Source organism: Solanum dulcamara, chromosome 9, assembly GCF_947179165.1.
Source record: "Solanum dulcamara chromosome 9, daSolDulc1.2, whole genome shotgun sequence".
Classification (NCBI taxonomy): Eukaryota; Viridiplantae; Streptophyta; class Magnoliopsida; order Solanales; family Solanaceae; genus Solanum; species Solanum dulcamara.
The window spans coordinates 10,328,881-10,333,714 of NC_077245.1; positions in this window are offsets into that span (position 1 = coordinate 10,328,881).

Genomic DNA, 4,834 nt, shown 5'->3' on the forward strand with positions numbered 1-4,834 from the left:
TAGAGAGACGCGTGATAAAAGTATGTTGAAATGGCTCGTCACTATAACGTTGTTTGCACTTCATTAAAGGAAATTGAGGCTTGATTCAACTTTTTTTAATGTATAATTGTGATTTATTTTGAATGTGTGACATCGTATTTTCTTGGAAGCATCTGGAGGAGCTTTAATGTCGATTTTAGAGGTGTTGGAGACGATTTGAGGTGAATTTGAGCTGATTTTTATATTGAAAACTCGAGGTTGAAGATGTACCTCCTAATGCACATATATTTGTGTACATCCCCTATATATCAATGTATATTCTCTTTATATCCTTGTATCTCTCATATATCATGTATATCCATCTGTGTTATATAGATGATATACAATGTGGATATATACATATTGAAATAACGCTCTTCAATTCTGAATTTTGACTGTAAAACAGTTTAAAACACTCCATTCTTTCATAAAATTTATATATATATATAACCAGCTTAAATCACCTTCATCACAAATTTTATATACAACCTCATCTAGGTGATTCCAACCACTACCACTTAAAAAGACACGGAAATATATATTTAGTAGTAGTAATTACAAGTCAAAATTGTTAGCAGTAGTATTTCTAATCTATATACTGTCCATACTTGGTAAAGTGTATATAAAAGGTGTATACTATTTAATAATACCTGTAATAACTAGTAATGATTTTCTTTAGCGTTTAGTATTTAGTTTACTACTTTTATCTTGTTATGTTCTCTTGGTTGGGTTGGGTACCACGCCTGGTACATATTATCGATTGGCTCGAGTATCACGCTTGATATAAATTATCATTATGTATGCTTGTTGGTTCCTTAAGTGAACCACATTATTTTTGTGATATGTTGGTCCATAAGTGGCCAAGTTGCTGTATTTAAATATTACGATGGTTCTTATGTGGACCGGAAATTGTAGGTTAGACACCCTAAACTACGTCTTAGGAATCCTTGAGGGATCCGAGCTACTTGAAAAATGAGTGAGACTCAGATATGGACGAGCGTGATGGTATTTTATGTGATGATTAGGACAGACTGATGACCGGGGTCTTGTTCTTAGTGATTTACTTGGACTGTGCGTGTCTGTTAAGTGGTTTTGAATACACCTGAGTAATGTTAGGCTTGGGAAGTCTGGAAATGGTATAAAGAACAGGTTTGGGAAAATAGTGGGGGGATGTTAGGTCAGGTTACGATTGGACATGAAGGATTATTTGGCTCTAAGTGGTGGAGTTTGCAGTGGAAGGTTGGAACGGGTTATTGGTATAGTGTGTGTGTATGTGATGTGGTTGGTTGTAAAGGATGTGGCCTCGGGATCAATGTTACATAATTTTGGGTTGCATGTTTCTTCTGATGCTTTTGCATGATATTATGAGGTGAATTAAGGTTGCCGGTTCATTCCTCTTCGCTTATGGTGGAAGTTGTGTCCATTTTGTTTATGTCTGTTTATTGTTAAAAGTTTTTGTACATGTTTAGACGAGTTCCATGAAATGATTGTATTGGTATTTTAAAAGAGTTTTCTTCATACTTGTAAAAGATGTTTATTTAAATAAAGGTTGAGATCTTCTTTATTGTTAAAGTGGTGAAATACTAGACTTTTATTTATTTTGCATTATCTATTTTATAAATGGATGGTAAGAATTGTCCTATCAAAATATTAGAGTTATTGTCCGTACGATCCGATGAGTTGCATCGTGACAAGACTAGAGTCAAATCAAGAAATTTTATGAATTTAGATGCAATAAATATTGTTGACTAGAGGCATATATAGAATTTTATTGTATCAAATCCATCAAGTTATTAAAATTTAATTTGACTCTATCTATTTTCTATTCAATTCATTAAAGTAAGTAAATCTCGAGAAATTAATCTACATGGAAAGTAAATTAAATTTTGAGCATTATAAATAAGATTTGCATGGCCGCTTATTATTATACTCATTTGTAAGTTCTTCTAATTGATTGTCTGTGAAGTCATCACTCATTGATTTTCTCTCTTATTATTTTTTTTTTGATTCAGCAATGTAAGTTTATTTCTTTCTCATTTTTTAATTTATCAATTTCCAACCCATATTGATTCAGATGTTTTTTCAATATAATATTTAATTATTAGTTTATTAATTATTCTATTTCTATGTGTGTGTGTTCAGTTGTAGAGAATTTTTAATTTTGATATATTCACTTGGAGAATACAAATGAGGCCTACATTCACCAAAATTGACATCTTTAATTTATGGTTAATTATTTAGGTCTCAAAGCAATGATAATTTAGAAAGTCATCAAAACTTCACAACCATGTTGAGCAGGTATTATTTTTTTACTTTTATGTAAGTAGGTTTGATTACATGACCAAATATTTATTTAGTCGAATTAATTCATGCAGAAAAATTATGTTTTTAATGTATAAATATTTTATATTTATTAGAGATTCTATTTACGTTTACATATACATGAAAAAGTTGTGAAAATATATTTTTGGTGACATTATAACTTTTTTTTCTTTGTTTATTTCATATATATGTTTGAATGAGTTGTTTAAATTTATCCTATCTAAATATATTAAACACATTTCCCTTTTTCATTTTAGATTGTAAACATAGTTTTAAAGTCTAAAATGTGAATATTACCAAGTGTTATGTTCATACATTTTAAATTTTATTCATAGGCTATTCATTTTTTTCTCTCTATTTATATTTTTTGGAAACTTTAGCCGGCAAACAATCGTGTGAACATCATCAAATACATCTTGACTTATTTTTATTATTAATAAAATATATTTTTTCACTTTTTATCAAAATCTGTTAATTTATAATTTACTCAAGGTAATTATATATTTTTTTTAGAAATGTGTATGATGAAGATTTTGATCTTGAAACTGCTTTAGGTTCATATGTACCTCTGGAGGTATGTTTCTTTGACATCCTCTTTCTTTTTTTGAATTTTATTATGTGTTTTATTTATTATGTCAATTTATGTCTTTTTTGAATTCTATTACTTTATTTTATATAGGAAAATAATGCCAACTCCATTGGGGATCTTATTCCTCCAACACCGGAAAGTTCACGATTGAATAATTTAATGGTATTAGTATTAGTATTATTATTATTATTATTGTTGTTATTATTATTAAATCTCTTTCTTTGAGCTGTTAATGAATTATTAAACTTTCTTTTACTATGAAATATCAATTATAGCCTATTTTCTTATGTAAATAAATGCAGGCTAGCTATGCATGCGGTATAATGCCAACGACGCATCATGACGCTTATCTTTTAAGAGTATTTCTCGTTCCTAATTTATTTTTAGTAAATTAATTGGTTTATTTTTTTAGAGAAAAACTAATTTTCAATAGATCTGTATATATAACAATTTAAAACAATAAAATAATATGTAATTTTCAAATTTAATGAAATTACTACAGGGAGAAGTTGCTAGGCAAGAAATTAGAAGGAGGGGAGAAATTCCACAGGCGATCAGGTAACATTCCTTCTTATTTTTTGGTAAAAAATTTTAAAATATTTCCAAGAACTTATATCGTTTTATTTGTTTTTTTAACATTTTTTTCTAAATATATCTAAAGCTTACATCATTTATTTTCTTACATGACAACTTGTGAAAATACATTGAATTACAAAAGAAATTAAAATCACGAGTTTTATTTGTACGATATGAAAATACAATAATAATAATAATAATAATAATAATAATAATAATTGATTTGAAATGTAGCCCTCTTGTCAATCGGTTGTATGATCCAAGCTTTGCTGCCAAAGGTCTGCCGGTGGATCCTCACTTGCGTATGCTCAAGCAGTATCCAAACTATTGTAAGTCATTTTTTTGTTTTTAATATTTAAAATTATGAGCCAAAAATGAAATAATTTCATGCGTATATTGATTATAATTGATTTTTTAATTGTCCCAGTTAAAATTGAAAGGAAGCGTAAGGCTGATAGCAAGGGCAAAAAGGTGATTGACTTGAACGAGTAATGAATATTGTGCTGAAGTTGGAGCTATTTTATCATTAATAAAAAAAATCACATTGCTCAGTGAATCATGTTTTTCCCTTTTAGTCCTTTGAATTTCATAAGTAGAAAGTGTTCAAGTTTAGCTTTTGTTATATTAAGTTGTTGTCAATTTCAAGTTATCAATAAATCATATTTCTTTCTAGTTTGAATGAAAACATCATGTTTTTTATTTCAACATCCTTTGTTATGATTTACTTTAATATTTAGAAGTGTTTCCTCCCGTTTTAATTTACTTGTCTTATCTATTACTTTCTTTGTTTCAGTTTGTTTCTTTGATTTTGATTTGATATAGAGATTAAGTAAGTAAAGAAGATTTTTCAATCTTGTAATCTTAAATTAAATATGTGTAGAATATATCAAAATGCAAGTCTTTTTTAAATGGACTAGTAAGAAAATAAACAAAGTAATAGAATCGGAGGGAGTATTTGGACAGTATGAGAAAATCCATAAAAAAAATCAAATAGAAAAGGATAAAATTTGACTGTACTCTTGACAAAATAGTTATATTTGTACTTTATTATATTTTCTGGATATATTTATCCTTATTATCCTTTAAGCGCATATTTACTTTGGAACTATTAATTTTTCTTGTCCGCTCCTCTATTTCCTATGTAGTGCCTATGTGAATTTTATCTCTCATTTAAATTTGATCCTAATTTAAAATAACTTAATTTGATCCACCATTAAATTCGACCCAATTTTCAAAAAAATAAATCAATATAACCTATTCAGATAAAAAAAATTCTTTCACAAATTGGATCAGGTTTAATGATGGAGTCTGATTAAGATACTGTAAATT